Consider the following 17271-nt stretch of genomic DNA (forward strand, 5'->3'; position numbering starts at 1 on the left):
CTGTGAGTCGGTGGGACGGGCCGATTCGAAGAAGAATGATGCAAAAAAAACTTATTTAAATTTAGCTATTTTAATAGAATCGTAGATATGGGGACTCCTCTACCCTTATCGGTTCGACAGGTTACTGCTATTGCCAATGTTAAGAAAGGTTTGAGAGAGTCTGATTTAGTTTTTAGGGATGTGTCCATGTTGTTCATGTTTTTTTATAGGCTTTTTTTTATTTCGAAATATTTAGCTCGTCTATCTTGTATGGGGTCCCATGACTCTTTTACAGACCTTTAATTAATGGTTTCTTTTTCTCCCGATATCAATATTTATATACTTGTACATGTGTTTTACATATTTTGCTATTTTTCTGTCGCTTTTAGAACAAGGAAATTTGGCAAAAGGTATAGAAACAAAGTGATTCCAGGCCTGTAGTCTTCCGGTCATTATTATTACGCTGCTGTTTTACATTTCTCTAAGACTACGATTATTATATGAAAACCGAACTGCATATCGGCCATTCTAATAGCTGATTGCTTATACGTAAAAGGTAAGGCATTAAGGGCTTGATATTTCACTTTGCTCAGACTTCATTTCCATCAGTATGTAGGCGCCAGAACCTGAAGAAAATAAACAGCAGACATTAGAATTCAGATGCTGATTATTTTTTGTTTTGATTTATTACGTTGTACATGTTTTCACATTATTGTTTTATCGAGTTTATAGATTTTGTAGTACGAAAATATTACTGCCATAATGCTTAAGCCCGCAACATCGAATGAGTAACCTATAATAATTACCCACAAATGTGGATGGGAAAGTGTGAAAAATCGTGCATTTTGATCTGAAATAGCCAGATAACGCGCACTTGAAGAGCTTTGAGAATCGTGCGGCATAGCAACACCCAACATTCTTAACCTTATTCTCCCTCCCCCCTGATTTAATATACGATTGTACTGCAATTTGGCATTTTTGAAGTCATTTAAACACTAAAGACGCGACCTGGTTTATTCATTTGTTCGCTCGTTCTTTCACTCACTCGTACCAGTGTTCAATCAGATAAGGTTGTTTTCTGAAGGTGGTTGTTATGTTACTCCAGAGTTGGCCGATAAAGGACGGTTTTCCCATCTAGTAAGCCTTGCTTCACTTTATTATACAAGAAACTTGCTTACCAAACCTTCCCAGCACCACCACCAACCATCATCATCATCACCATCACTTTCGCCCCCCCCCCCGGTTGGCGACTAAAAAAATAAAGAAAATACAACATACAGCTTAGCTAAGAAAACAAGACGTAAATGGTACGCGTTGAATTTGAACATATTTGAACAGTCATAAAACAAGTAATGTACCCTTCAGGATCTGGATCCACACTGCCGCTGCCATCATCGTCATCGTCATTGTCACCGTCATCGTCCATGTTACCGCCATCACCTCCTGGGCCTGGAATTAAATATAATAACGATAGATTGAAAAACAAAATATTTTTGTAGGGATCAGAAAAATGAGAGAATGATGTTCACGGCATGTAATGGCAACAAAGTTAATTAAAAGCTGCGTCTTATCATGCTAATTAAAATTAGATAATAAAAAAAAAAATTAACCGTGCCGTTTTTTAATTATAAGACCCTAAAGCTGTATTAAGGTTGTTTCTAGCAGGTCATACTATTGCTATGGCAACCTATTGCAGCACAAAAATGATAACATCGTGTTCACCAATGATTGGGAAGTTTTTTGATACCATGATTGTAGCCTTAAATGATAAAGAGTGGTTATAACGACCCATCAAAATATAAACGCTGGAATCTGTTTTGAGCCACTTTCAGGTTGACTTATTGGCATTGGCTAAGTCTATATATATTAGATTTTCCTTTCAAGGTGAGTGTTATGTTATTCAAGACTACTGTTCCATTGTGTAAAAGGGACGGTTTTGTATTTAATAAACTATTCTCGTTCTTACTTTCCCTAATGAGACTTACCAAAGGTAGGACTACCACCGGGACCGCCATCTCCTCCGCCTCCACCACCCCCTCCGCCACCTTGGACACCACCAGCACCTCCATCACTGCCGCCGTCACCGCCAGCCGCAGAACTTAGCGCTAAAGATAAAGACGACACAATAGGGAAAGCCCTGATCAAGAGCAGAGATTATATCGTCTAGCACGACATTGAGAGTAACCCAATTAATCTAGGATTAGTTTACACAAATCCTAACAGAAACTATTGCCGATCTTGTAATGTTTCATAATAGTGGCTTTTTTCGGCACCGAGAACCGATTGATTCAGTTGACGATATTGCTTCTGCGTTGCATGGTAGAAAACACCCAGCAACTGTCTGAATAACCACTTTCCGTCTTGAGAAACGAAATGACTTTGAACAGAACTTTTTACAAGAGTTTTATTTTACTTGGCAATTTTCCATCCGATTTAATATATAATCTGAAAAGCGAGGCCAGGACTTTCAAATTTTCCTGGCGATCCCGCAATGGCAATCTCAATATGCATAGGGGCCTTGATCCAATTCTCCTTGAGCGACTTTCTCATGGCATATATACTAAAATAAACCAGTGCGATTGCCGTTCTGTTTGAAATTGAATGAAAAGAGTTTTCGTGCTTGCAAAGAAAATACTTAGAACAACCTTTTCTCACTGGAGATTTTTTGCTTAAATCTAAACGACAAAATTTGTTTCGATCAGTTATTGTTCTCATGTATTTCTCAGTAGACTGCCAGAAGGGACAAATATAAAAAATATCCTGTCGTTCCTTGCCATACACTTGATTTAGTTCGACCAGTGTCTTCTAAATCAAGGTGTGTAAGCAAAAGACCATTACTATAAGATTTGCTGACGAAATTTTCTAAGACTGATGCGTTTCTGGCAGTCGTCTGAAACGATCCAAGGTACAGTTAACTAACCTTTCTGACATTGGATGACTCCCATCACTATAGCAAGAACAAGCCAAAATTTCATGTCGAGCGCTGTTTACTTCCTTGTTAGCCAAAACCCGCGTAAAGACTTGGAGCACTGAAAAGTGTGGTAAGGCAAAGTGGATGTTGTGAATTTAAATGGTTTCTCAGCCAGTTATATCGGTGTTTTGAGTGGAATGTTCGTTATTTATAAGCTGTTTCCGAGATACCGATGCAAACATACTCACCCACCATATGTAAACTTGGAAACTTACTAAGTGATTTTTATCTCTGAAACAATACACGTCAAAATGGTCAGCAAGCGATATCTGTTGTTTTATAGAGTATAAATCACTCAAATTCAAAATGAAAATATCACCTCCATGTATTATGTAATACATCAAACACAAAAGACCTTGTTTTACTGCATTTCCAAACAGTGAGAAGAGAGTCTAAAATACCACGCGCAGCGGAATATTTTTGGCGAACTTCGAGGTGTCTGGAAATGTAGTTACACACGGTCTTCAGTGTTTCATATATTTTCTCAATCGAAACTTACATGCACTGAAGACGAAATGAGGTTATAAAATCGTAAAACTCTATCGTGATTAAGATTAGATATCGAAACACCAAAATAACTTTAATCTAAACTTAACTCGATGTCGGTTGAACGTAGGCAACTCAAGACAATACAATAAGACAAAGACTAGTGCAAGGCTGACACAACGTCGTATATTTAAAACAATATTTCGGCTGGCCAGAAAAGCCATCTTCAGGTTTAGATGTTACTAAATTATAATCAAAGGAGACCTATGGCCAAACTCGTGGATTAGGTGATCTAGAGATGAAACATATAAGTGAACTTGCAATTACTGGTGTATTATTAAATGCTGTTAAAACAAGCCGGGTTTGTACCATGCAAGGTCGCACTTAACTCACAAAAGTGTAGGCGTTTTTCGTTGGCTTTTTTTTTGCACACATATCACAAAGACATACGTCGAGAATAGCTAGGGTGGCAAAATTGCAGCAGAACATGGAGTGGTAAAGGCTAAGGGTTTTTGGGTCACAGAGGACACTCCTGCCCAACAAATCATAGAGTACTCTCCCCCCTTCTCCCCGTCCCTCACACCCAGATCTTGATGTTGATCTGCCTGCTAGAAAATTTTGCATGTCTTCAAGTCGTACGAGCTCACAAACGTTTTTCATTGCATTTCATTCAAGGTTATAGGTAAGGTTTCTTATGAGACAGCACTTCTTTTCCAATGTGGAAGCGCTTGTCTCTATATATATTGCACGTAAAATACATCAAAATAAGTACACTCTTTTGCAAGCATTTTCATTGTTGATCCGACAAATCTGTCGACCATAAATATGTGTTCCAAAAATAATAATAACAGCTTTATTGAAGTGTCAATGTATTTAGTATTAACTAATAATTGGGGACAAGCTCACAGGGGGTTTCTTTCCCTTTGTCATCTTTTCAGTCAGGAAACACTTAACTCGATGCCGGCTGAACATGGACAACTCAACATGAAAAACTTAAGTGTTTAAACTGCAAAGCGGTGAACGAAGGTCCTACTTGATTTAACGTTGGATCTCACAGCAGATCTAATCAGCCAAACTTGAAAAGTAAAACGATAATACGCCACTACTGCAAGTTTGACACAACGTCGTAGAGTTAAAATAATATTTCGGCCGGCCTCAGGTCTAGATGTTACTAAACTATAAAAATGAAATTACAATATTATACAATGGTGCCGATGTTTGTCTTGTATTCAACAGCTGTTTCGTTCATTAAAAGTTGTTCGTTTCGCTCATATAAGCTCATTAAGGTTGAGGAATAAGACACATTCTCATCAAAGCTTACCACATTAGCCTTTCAGGTCACTTTCCAGCAAACAAATGCACATCTCCCGGTCATTTTGAACGCCTGGACAACTCAAATGGTCCTGAAATTCAGCCTTCAAGTTGGCCATAGTACTAACTGGAACATTCGAAGTCAATTTCACTTCAATTTAGCGAAACACCTAATATTAATGGTCGTGTAAAAGCTACAAAATCATCAATATTCGGGCTGGCACGATGCACGCATTGAGTAGTAGGTTCGCATCGACTGCACGGTTACTATCCCAATATGGCGTCGGGCTCGGTTACTATTCCAATATGGCGTCGGGCGCGGTTACTATTCCAACATGGCGTCGGACTCGGGCACTCTCGTCCGGGCCGACTGATTACGAGCAGTGTCTACACCTGAGTGAGTGAGTGAGTGAGTGAGTGAGTGAGTGACACATTTGCATATCGGAGTCCCCGCAACAAACACGTTTCTACGCTTCGCGTATCCACGAGTTTAAAAATGAAATTACAATATTATATAATGGTGCCGATGTTTGTCCTATTTTCAATAGCTCTTTGGTTCATTAAAAATTGTTCGTTTCGCTCATATAAGTTCGATAGTTTCTTCCAAACACTTTAGCACTCGCGGCAAACCTGCTAAGAAATAATTATTCTCACAGTCTTTCTAAACATCTACCTTTTAAGGTCCATTTATTTTGTTGTTTTCCAAACACGTGCAAGCCTTTAAGCATCTATCATCGCGAAATTTCGCTTGTTAAAATGTGAATGCTTCCTGGATGTCTCCTCACAGGATTAGGATTTGGTTTTTGAAAAAGGTTTTGGTATTGTATATGCTCCTTTGCGAATAAAATTACTCGCGTGATTTTTTGGTCCTATCCCAACATCTTCGATCAGTTGCTGGATGAAAAAGAAAAAAAAAAATAATACTGAAAAATCGATAAAATTGTTATTGTTTCTACTCACCTAATTGTCACGTACTTGACGCACCATCAGGTGTGTGTCCAAATACAGGTTTTATTGACATTGCCATTGGCAACAGTTGACTTGCCAATGCCAAACTTGACCCTGGATAGCCGATCAACACTAGAATGCACGATAATACTGGAAAAAAAATCAATCATAAGAGCGAAATTAAAACTTTGATTAACTTTGTAATTTGTTTTTGCACGCTGACCCAGCCCGGGATATCAGAACAATGTGTATAAAGATGTGAAGTTTATATGAAATAATTCATATACGAACTGCGGTTGTAGATGAGAGTGAAGAATGATCATCGCAGTTAATTTTCCAATTTAAGCAATTGGAAAGAAGAAGCCTGAAAAAATCAGGGCTTCAACGGGATTCGAACCCGTGACCTCCGCGATACCGGTGCGATGCTCTACCAACTGAGCTATGAAGCCACACATTGGGAGCGAGGTCAACTGATTGAGTTCATATCTTCCCGTGAGGAGTGAAATGATGTGAAGTTTATATGAAATAATTCATATATGAACTGCGGTTGTAGATGAGAGTGAAGAATGATCATCGCAGTTGATTTTCCAATTTATGCCGAAGTAGCAGGATAACGGTAAACACGGTAACTTTGAACGCTTTGTACTAAGTCAATATACTTTGGCCGAAAAATGTTTTTCCAGCAACGTGATGTATATCCCTCCAATGTCTGATTCATCACTGTGATTGCTTTCAAAAGCATTGAACTTTTGAGAAATAATTATTTTAAAATCAGCTCCAACGCTCCATCTAATTTAGTATGCATTATTTGAAACTTTATTTTTTTAATCGCTTCGGCAGTTTTTTGATGTTTAACAAATGATATTGCATTAAAACGCCTTTTTCTTCAACACTGTGTAGTTTTCTCATTATTTTGCGTGGCGATAGTAATTTCTGAACAGTTTTTTGCGGGGGTTTATTTTCGGCCTGATTTTGCTGCTATCAGACGGAAAAAGTTTGTGGCTCGATATTTTTGGTTTAAAGCGAAACTGAAACAAAAGAAATTCATTTTTAAATAGTATTCGGTAACCTCTGCTTGGGAGATAAAAATCGGCCGATTTTATTTTTTTGCCGGAAATCATCGCTCGTTTCTTAGGCGCAGGGCCTCTTAAATGATCTTAAATTACAAAATCTCTTGACGATACTTAATTATAATATCAATTGCATGCTATAAATACTTCTACTTAATGTAGTCAGTATTATTCAGCGAAATTTTAATTTACTATTTAATCAATTTTCAATGTAAATAGCTATGCATGAAATTTAGTGTCCCCAGTTAGTAGGCACCCTGTAGCCAGTTGGTAGATTGGTACATTAATAGAGTTTTTGTGGCTCTCTTTGTTGTTGTTTAAAAATTTTCCGAAATCTATCACATAAAAGGTTTTGCTTGCCTACAATTTTGGCTTGTATTGTTGCAGGGGTAAGGATCATAGTTGACGTACGGGGGGTGAGTAAGTTTCCATGAGCATGTTACCATCACAGAATAAGGCTAAAAATAACGAAGTTTCTTATCAAAAAGATGATATAGCGTTAGCGGTAAGAAACCATATAATACACAACATCCAGCTTGCTCCTACCACACTCTTCACTGCTTTTTGTTTACTGTTTACAAAGTGTAGATTAAGTTACAACAAACAACCATTATTAATCTTTTTAGTGAGTTACCGTCTAGTTACAACGGGTGGAAGTCAGCCTTTTTTAGATATAGATTAATCTTCAAAATATGTTTACCATGTCAGACGTCAGACGTGCTTAACATATTCTGGGCCACTACAACTTTGCCGGCTGATAGCAGCAGACACTTAAATGATCGTAAATTACAAAATTTCTCGACTATACTCAATTGTAATATCAATTCATTGCCATAAATATTTTGACTTAATGTAGTCAATATTGTTCAGCAAAATTTTCATTTACTTACTTAGTCGATTTTTAATGTGTTTGGTTATGTATTTTGTCTTTGTCACAATTAGTGAGTTCCCTCTAGCCAGCTAGTAGATTGGTACATTGTTAAAGTTGCTTTCATTTTCCGAAATCTGTCACATAACAGATATGGCTTGCTTACCATTTTGACGTGTATTGTTTCAGGGATAAAGATCATTTAATGAGTTTCCTAGTTTACGTATGGTATGTGAGTATGTTTGTACCGGTATCTCGGAAACAAGTTATAAATAACGAACATTCCTCTTAAAACGCCGATATAACTGGCTGAGAAACCATTTAAATACACAACATCCAGTTTGCCCTTACCATACTTTTTAGTGCTCTTTACGCAGGTTTTGGCTAACAAGGAAGTAATCAGCGCTCGTCATGAAACTTTGGCTTGTCCTTGCTATAGTGGTGGGAATCATTCAATGGCAGAAAGGTTAGTTAACTGCACCCTAATTGTCGTTTTAGACGACTGTCGAAAATCAATTTGGCTTGAGCCACTCAACTTGGAAAATGGATCGTTTGTAAACAGTGAGAATTTTGATGCCACTGAACTGAGCTTTTAATCCTTAGGTCATATATTATTTCCATATCGAGCCATAAAGGAGAAAAAAGAAATAGAAATTGTGCAAAACGCAAAGGTAAAGGAACACATCATAAAATGTGACACCGTTGAAAACATTCACGAAGTTATTGACGATCCTTGTCGGAGTCGTTACCACAAAGAAAGTACCGCTTCTATGTCCGATCACCAATGGAAGCAGTGATGCAGTGATAAAATCCCTGTATTTCGGGCTCTGATTTTCTTTCCTATTTGTTTCGTTCTTTATTTTCCCTGCCAATACTGAGTGATTCTACTCTCTTGTATCTACTTTCGATCTGGTGGCTTCTTCGTCTTCGGCTTAGCCCATCCACTGAATTGCCTCATGTGATAAAGGACAGTTTGACCGGTGAAACTGGTCTTTAGTTAGGCATTTACGATTGCAGGTTCTGGGGTCTCAATTCCAAGTTCGGGCTTCGAATTTTTGTCTTTCTTTGTTATCTTTTGAGAGATCTTAGAAAAAAAAATACTGTGTTCGGATTGGAATCACTATACCACAAGGACAGCATCGCGTCTCGTCAGTTCAACAAAGTTCTGCCCTGTTCTGCGGCGTTCGTACTTGATCGGAGGAACAAATACAAATACCTCGTGTTATAACGATTTCTTTTTTTTCTTCCCTTATGAAGGCAATATCAGTCACTCCAGAATTCCCAGCCCTGTGTAACGTCTTTTCTTTTCCGAAACGCATCATACTAATTCTCCTCAATTCTCCTGTCCATTTCTCATCTAACAATTTTAATCACACCTTGAATCATTGGAAATTTCATACAGCTATTCAATATTGTTGATTTTCAATATCTTCTTTTTTGGCAGTCGAGTAAAGACTTCTTCAAAAATGCGCTATCTATATAACTAGCTTCCATACATGGAGACGTTAATTCGTGCAAAAATCCATTGAATGTAGACAAGAGACTATGCATAGTATGTTGATGTTGATTATTTCCGCGGTAAGTTATTGAGTAATTGCGTGAGAAATATAAAGAACAAATGAAAAACATTGCCAATAAAAATTAAAACTTATCACTCCGTGAGGAAATCGTCTGTTAATCACCTTGGGACTCTACACATAGGTCTCTCAAACCAGCATCCTGGAGCCCCTTTCCGATTATTCCAAACAAAGTGCAGGCGGTGTGAAACGCTCCCATTCTGACAATGATATCTCTAAATTGCTCGCCATATTGGTTACCCATGATGCATATCAAATCAAGCATATCATTATACCATTAAAAAAGGTGTTAAGAAGGCCATTTTTGAACTGAACACTGGAAAAATATGAAAAATAACATATTGTGTTTCTTTTTCTTCCTGTCTATCAAATGCCTTGAAATTTCTGCATATTTTTAGTTTTCAATCCCGGAGGGTAATTTTTGATATTTTTACTGAACTATAAAATCAAACTCTAAAGCTACAAATTGCAGATGGCTATAATTCTTTTTTTTTTCAATACTTTGGTTCATTCTTCAAGAAGACATAACCCATAATTTGTCCCTAAAACTGGTAAAAAAATTTGTTGTGGCCCATGGACTATACCTACAATTTGGATTTTCAAAGTTAAAATTTAATAATACTCTCTTTTGCTAGTACAACGTGATTTAAAAGTTACTTGTCAAACTAGATCAAATGAATAGCAGTTTTCTGAGACAAATGCTGCAGTGTAGGACTAAGCAAATTACCTCCAGTGATAAAAGGTTATTCTAAGCATTTTGTTGTCCACGAGGAAATACTCTCTCCATTCACCCTCAACTTAGAGCGACAATCGAACTGATTTTTGTTGGGTATTTCCCATGAGGAAGTCGCGCGACGGAAAACTTTGCACAGAATTAGATCAAGGCCCCGGTGCATGAGGAAGTTGTCATTGCTGAATCGCCAGGGAAATTTGAAAGTCCGGGCTTGGCTTTTCCAATTAGAAATTAAATCAGATGAAAATTGCCAAGTAAAAGTATTGTAAAAAGCTCTGTTCAAAGACATTTCGTTTCTCAAGACGGAAAGTGGTTATTGAGATCATTGCTAGGTGTTTTCAATCGTACAACGCAAAAGCAATATCGTCACCTGAATCAATCGGTTTTCGATGCCGAAAAAAGCTACCATTGTGAAACATAACAGTATCGGCAGTATTTCTGTTAAGATTTGTGTAAACTAATCCTAGATTAATTGGATTACTCTCAGTGTCGTGTCATGGGATATAACCTCAGCTCTTGACCAGGGCTTTTCGCTTGGTATTGTCTTTATTTTTAGTGCTAAGCTATGGAGGTAACGGTGGCGACGGAGGCGGCGGCGGCACTGGTGGTAAGTCTAATTGGGTGAAGCAAGACGAGAATAGTTTATATAAGAGGAAAATCTGCTCTTTTGCGCAATGGAGCAGTACTCGGGAATAATATAACACCCACCTTAAGAGAAAAACCTAAGATAGCTTTTAAGAAAATAGTTTGCAATCCTCTATTTGAAATACCTTCGAAGGACGACAACTGTGTTGTTTTGTCGTGAAAATCATTTTCTCATTCTTTTGATCCCCAAAAGACAAATGATTTTCTTTATCTCTCGTCTTCCTAATAAGAGCAATATTTTTTTTCCAAAACCTGTTGTGCACCGTTCAGGTCTTATGTTTTTGTTTTAAAAAGTGGAATTTTGTTACCCTAGCGAAGTTTGGTTTTCTAAGAGAGAAAATGTCGGCTCTTCGTAATGTCTTTTTCATTCTATCTTGATTACGTTCTAGTACCAGGCCCTGGAGATGATGACGGTAATATGGACGATGATGATGGTAATGGCAGTGGGGATCTTGAACCTGAACCTCAACCTGAAGGGTAAGTTGCTTTCTTTATGACTTTGGTCTGCCATTCAAAGAAAGAATAAGTCAGTGCGTATCGTCCAGGGTGATCTTGGCTAAATTTATTGTGAGTAATTTCATTGTGTGTAAAAGAGATAATCTCCGTCCTTGATTTTCTTTTATTTTTATTTATTTATTTATTTATGTATTTTTTGTTTGGTTTTTTCATTGTATCTTCTTTGTTTTTCTAGTCGCGGTCCCGGGAGGAGGTGATGGTGATGATAATGGTCGCAGTGTTGATGGTGAGTAATTTCCTTTGTAGGTGAAGCAAGTCGAGACTACCTTACTAGATAGGAAACTCGTCCGTTTTCGGCAGTAACATAACAACCACCTAAAGAAAACCTGATCTGATTGAACACGGGATCGAGCGGGTTAAAGAACAAGCGAATGATCAAGGGCTCGCGCCTTTAGTGTTTAAGGTTACTGATAACCTTTTCGGGGTCGAATTTTGAAAAATTTTAAAAAGCTACCGTAAGATATTTTAGGGTAAACAATAAAGAGAGAAAACGACCTTTCGACCTCTCTGATTTTTGAGTGTAAAAAGTGGTTGAAATTTTTGCATATATGAGAAAAATTAGGCAATGAGGATTTGAAAAGCGATACAAATATTATGTAAATGTACACTAAACGTTATAAAACGTTTGTTATAAAACCTCTAAAATACAAAAGGATAAATAAGACAAAACGACTATGTTAAAAACTACAAATGATCTAATAAATATAAAATACTCTGTGCTATAAAAACAACTCTGGTCAGATGGAGTCTGACTGCTTGTGCAAGGTTTGCACTAGTTCTTTTATAAGAATAATCTTTTAAATTAAGCTGTCAAATTTGCTCTGGCTCTTCCGTAAGATCTTAAATGTAAGATCTATGTCACTCGCGTCCCTCCCGTGTTGCTCTATCACGCGTTTCCTAATCGCAGACTCCTTATGTTCCTCAATACGTTGATACAGGAATTAGTATGTGTAGTCAATATAATCTGCATCGCACAGGTTACACTTAAAATGTAACACAACGCATTCTTGATTCACGATAGGGGTGTCTCTTCTTTTGGCTTGGTCTCGCATCCGATCTTTCGTCTTGCGTACACGATATGAATATCTGTACCGATTTTGAGACTTAATTCCCCAAGTTTGTCTTCTCACAGAATTGGCTGATTTCGGGTGTGTGGAAAACCCGAATAGCCAATAGCGTATAGTCGCAAATAGCGAATAGTACGAATAGTGCGAATAAGTCTCGAATAGTCTCGAATAGTGGCGAACAGTCGCGAATAGTTGCGAATAGTTGCGAATAGTCACGAATAATCGTAAATAGTCAGCGCTTTAGTTCAGCACTGATCTGGATTCCTTGAAACTGATCACGTGGAGCAATAGCGTTTATCCGCGATTCGACTAAGCACATGCAGCGGTGAAAACAGAAGAAATTACGTTTAGAAATACCTTTTGTCCTGATCAGTGTCTACGTTGCTCCGAGGTCGAATGCAAGGTACTGGGTACCGAATTTCTGTCATTCGTGGTCATTCGTCTTTATCACCTGCCCCCCCCCCCCCCCCCCTCCGGCCCCTTTCCTTATTTGCCACTATTCATTCATTCATTCTGTTTATTTGCTTTTTTACTTAATGTACAGTATTTATAAATATTTTAATGTGAGGTGAGGTGACCTCTAGAAACCATCAGCCTTTTAGTTGAGGCCACCTCGTGCGTAACAATACGGTTACATAAATAGTGCAACAGTGTGCGGCTTTGCTAGTTCAGTTATTATTTTACTAAAACTCTAGCAGTTTTTTCTTAAAATTGAGAAAATTTGACGATGAAGTTATTGTAACAGGAAGGGAATTCCAGATCTTTGGACCTTGGTACTATTCGCACTATTCGAGACTATTTGCACTATTCGCACTATTTGCTATTCGCTATACGCTATACGCTATTCGGGACTATTAGCTACTTGCTATTCGGGTTTTCCAGACACACGCTGATTTCTGGCCAGTATGTGAACTTGAAGAATTTTTACGAAATTTCTTCAAAATGATCGTCGGACATTGGTGCTCGAAAATATGCCGAAATATTTTCGAAATATTTTTATTTTGACAAAAAAATCACATACGCATTGGTCAACTTTAGAGCTTATTTCTCAGAAACCAATAGGAAGATCGTTAAAGCCCGACACACTTTGCTAGCATGTCTAGTGCTGATTGACATAGTACAGTTTGTTGTTGTTGTTGTTGTTGTTGTTGTTGTTGTTGTCTTGCTTGTGCGTGATAATGCGAAGCCGGGTAATTTAGCGAAATGAACATCTACGGTTTTGAGTTTGAAGCTTCCCGCGTGCTTAGCAAAGCTTCATTTTATTACCTTTTCGGTGATGTACTGTTTGCTGGAGTTTTACCGAAAATAACGCGTTTACGATAGATTTCCCCGAAGGCACCCCAAAAGGTTAGAAATAACCTTATATCATTTTAAAAATGCCACATTGAAGTACAATCCTTTATCAAATTTAGGGGGCTTGCTCTAAAAAAGAATGTTAGATGTTGGTGTGCCGTACGATTCTCGCACCCTTTTGTAAGCTATTTCAGACTAATATCTCGTTCTTGTGACTCCTTGCGTCATACCACAGCAGCAAAATCCATAAACTTGGTTTTAGCCTAAAATAACTAAAAAACAATGACTTATAATTACTCATAACACTTACAACTTATCAAATCAAAGCAAGAATTAATTTGAATTTGAATATCTGATATTTATTTTCTCAGGCTCTACCGAGTACGTACTGATGGGAATGAAGTCTGAACAAAGTGAAATATCAATCCCTTAATGCCTTTCCTTTAACATATAAGCAATGCAGTTATACGAATTGTCGATATGCAGTTCAGTTTTATATATAACAATTGTAGTTGTAAAGAAATGTAAAACAGCGGCGTAATAAAAGTGACCGGAAGACAACAGGCCTGAAAAGAGTGATTTTCTGCACCTTGTGCTGCCGACTTTCCTTGTTACCCGTCCCATCGACTCTCAGTTTGTAAACATTTAAGTAATGATGAAATAAGATCCCCATGAGCAGCCTTCAGTTTTTCATTACTTATACATGCTCGCTTGTAGTAGTTTGAGAGGCTTTCAGTATCATTCACAAAGCATTGAGAGGCCACTGATTGGACTCAACAATTATAAAGTAAATGTTCAAAACGAATAGGTTAATGTGTTACAAAAATGGTAAATGTCACATTTGCCTCACCTTTACGCACCGTGTAAAGGTGTGGCAAATGGGGTATTTACAATTAGTATTTCGATTTTAAACCATCTACATCATATTTTCGCGGAGCCAAATTTGAGAAAAAACATTTTTTTTCGCCTAGTGTTATCTTGAAATATATATTATTCATGATTGCCACTATGATGGTTTTCATTTTTTCATTGCAATAGTCAGCAGATAGCTTGTTTGACAGGTGTCAATTGACCATAATTTTGATGTCCAATATCAAAGAAGTACGCTATAAATCAAGGGTGCGTGTCTCTGTCATTTCAATTTCACTGGAGTATGGTTGCCATCTTGCGTGACTCCGCCGCCGCCGTCGTCGTCGTGCGTACGCGCCTACGAGCAATACCGCTAGCCATGATAACCTAGAGAAAATCAATTCGTGGGTTTTTTTTTTCTTTCCTGTATGAGTATGGTGCTCCGCTTGGCGACCCTTCGGCCGGCCGAAGCTCCAAGTTATTGGTTCTTCTCGCGCCTAGCCTATTTTTCACCTGCTCGGCGTGCGATCACGTGGGTGTCCAATTACAGGTTTTCAAATACACCTTGAAATATGATATAAACGCCATTCGCTCGTTAATTATCTGCGCTTTAATGGTTTCCTTATTATGTTTCCTACAGTTTTTGAAACTTACAGAAAGTGCTGTTGACGTTTGCGTTCAAAAAAAGCTGAAAGGGGATTTTTCTATGCTCAAAAATTGTTATTGAAACGATTGATTAGTAACTGGATATCGTGTCGTGCAATTCAGAGAGTAATCTTGCTCGTATTTCAAATCGGCCTAGAGCTGCGAGCTCGTCCGATTTTTAAAATTACTTTGGTAATTACTTCTTGAATTGTACACCAGTCAGTCGAATAGCTATTACTTATCAGACGAAAATAAATTTAGACATCAGTTAAACAGCAACAACAACAAAAAACTCATACATTTAGAATTTCTGGAGAATGAGGTAACCCGAGAGTTTTCTATTCAGTCTTCAGTTATTTTAAGGTTTCTATGGATATTGAGAATGCATAGAATTCTTAAGAGAAGAGATGTGTACATGGTATAATAGGATGGAGAAAATCAATACAAGTTTTCACAATGTTGTTCAGACGGTAAATAAAATTTCATTTGTTTAGAGAAGTTGAAAGCAATGAGATCTTTGAGGTCATTCCACTAAAATAAAACCTGCACTGAGATTTTTGTGAAACTTTGACTATTGATTCTTTAGATTATAGGAACTTACATTTTGAAATAAAAATAAGGGATCCCCATGTTCGTTTAGGAGCAACAGCACCTTGTTTGTACCCAATAAATCCCTATAACAGCACCATGTAAACTCACGTTCCCAACGATGGTTTTTTTTTTTTTGTTCTACACTGAGAACTGGTCCATACTTATATTACACAGAGAAATTTATTACTCAATTCAAAACAACAGAATAAAATGATAGATCACCATACTCGTTTGCGAGAAAATGACGATTTACCTTTATGGCGAGGTCCAGCCGCAAAGAAAAAGCCGCCATTTTTAAATGCGCGCGTGCTATTCACGCGGGAAATCATGCGCAGTACGGATGCAATACTGGGGAATGACCTCAAGGTGCGTGGGGATATTGTCCCAGAGAATAGCTGCTCTGTAAGTTATTGTTTGTTTTCCAGAATTGGTACGCACTTTTGATATCATTTATAGATTTTGCCTAGACACATATCTGGTATTGTATCAGTGTACTTGACTAGCGTAAAGGAGAACAGAAGGCTAAGAAAAACACTGTGTTTAAACGTTTTTAAAAGAGTATATAATACATCGTGAGCAAAAACCTTTTTTTTTATTTGTAATACTACACTTTATGTACAATTTTACAACACTAAACTTACTTACACTTTGTTACTTACAAATTACAGTAACAATCTACATTACTTACGATACTAACAATATAACAACTTTTTTAACAAGAATTAATTCTAAATAACGATGATATTACTAATGAGGACAAAATGGTTTGAATTTCCTGTGCTTTTCATGTTCCTAAATTCCTAGTTTGCTTAGAGATTCAAAATTACACGTAACTCTACCAGAACTTCAAGATGATGTACATAAGAGTTAAAGGAATTATTTTAGCTCCAATGTTTCTTGAAGGAGAGCATGCCATTCATAATTGGCATATTCTTTCTTAAACTCTTTCCAGAAAAGCAAGAAATATCGCTTGGACACCACATTTAGATAAGTAGCCTATTTTTATTGGGATTGGGTAGGGGGAGAAGGGAAAGGGCAGCAAATTAAAAATATACATGTATAATATTTCTGCATTCATTTTTATGCCCTTCTAGAATATGCGACTATCCTCTTTATTTGGTATTGCAGGTGAAGTTGTACTATTGTGCATATCCAAATAACCCAGGCGAACACTGCAGTAACAACTACAGTATAATATGCAAGTGACAGTAAGCAGATGTTAATATTAGCAACACCATTACTGATGCAATACTTGTTTATCAGCTGCCAAAAATAATATCGAAAGACTTCGTAGAAACTGGCTTTAACAACACCATTGTTAAGTCACCATTAAGACTTCATGGAATTAATCTGAGAATTACAGATCGATGTGGAATACTCCCGCTTAAAAAGAGAATAAGATCCTTTCAACACTTGTGTCAGCTGCCACTTGAGCTGTTGAAACTCATTCTTTGCTAAAGACATTGGTTACAAGCATACATTTAAAACTGCTCGTATAATTTAAGAGTTTCGAACTCCATAAAGGTGCCTTAAAGTCAAGAATGTCAACCAGTGAAATCCACCTGAACTCACTACATGTGTCAAAACTTATCTCAGAAATGAACCTATAGCTTTACAGTGGAATACAGAAATACAACTTCAACTTAACATTAGCAGCTCCGTATCATGTTCACACACATGAACATATATACACGTACATCTAGAGTAAAATCAGTCCTTTAT

General features: G+C 37.4%; 2 long non-coding RNA genes across 2 annotated transcripts; one reads left to right on the plus strand and one right to left on the minus strand.

Moving 5' to 3' along the window:
• Window positions 1-260: 260 nt before the first annotated feature.
• On the minus strand, window positions 261-2004 carry LOC110054009 (uncharacterized). Its single transcript, XR_016202616.1, has 4 exons — window positions 1965-2004; window positions 1338-1428; window positions 1158-1229; window positions 261-605 (listed from the first exon to the last, which is right to left on the minus strand). It is a non-coding gene; the product is annotated as an uncharacterized LOC110054009 (long non-coding RNA).
• Window positions 2005-7948: 5944 nt separating this feature from the next.
• On the plus strand, window positions 7949-14025 carry LOC149102038 (uncharacterized). The gene is made up of 5 exons (XR_016202450.1): window positions 7949-8099; window positions 10500-10550; window positions 10978-11065; window positions 11280-11330; window positions 13836-14025. It is a non-coding gene; the product is annotated as an uncharacterized LOC149102038 (long non-coding RNA).
• The last annotated feature ends 3246 nt before the right edge of the window (window positions 14026-17271 follow it).

The sequence above is a fragment of the Orbicella faveolata genome, unplaced genomic scaffold (genome assembly GCF_042242905.1).
Source record: "Orbicella faveolata isolate gen_17 unplaced genomic scaffold, um_ofav_v1 contig_36, whole genome shotgun sequence".
NCBI classification, from domain to species: domain Eukaryota; kingdom Metazoa; phylum Cnidaria; class Anthozoa; order Scleractinia; family Merulinidae; genus Orbicella; species Orbicella faveolata.